Consider the following 404-nt stretch of genomic DNA (forward strand, 5'->3'; position numbering starts at 1 on the left):
ACCAAAACTGACAATAATTAAATTCGATATAAATTATTTCCACAATTGAATCACCTAAAATATAAGTACAAAAAATTTCATTTAATAATATTAATTAATCATAAAAAATAACGACAGGTAACTTGATATTTAAATTACATTGGTACTGTAAAAATATATATTATACTATTGCTGTATTATAAGTTAAACCAAAAAAAAGAAAAGAGAGAGTGGGTGTATCATATTGTAGTGGAAATATGATTCCTACAAAAGAAAAAAGAAAAGGAAAATAGGATAAGTTCTCATCCTAAAATTCTAATCTTGTTCTACTGTAGGCACCCAATAATACAATAAGCTAATAACACTACATATTTCTATATAATAATAAAATATATCTGTATCTATGTATACCCATTAACAACCCC

Source organism: Nicotiana attenuata, chromosome 10 (genome assembly GCF_001879085.1).
Source record: "Nicotiana attenuata strain UT chromosome 10, NIATTr2, whole genome shotgun sequence".
In the NCBI taxonomy this organism is placed as follows: domain Eukaryota; kingdom Viridiplantae; phylum Streptophyta; class Magnoliopsida; order Solanales; family Solanaceae; genus Nicotiana; species Nicotiana attenuata.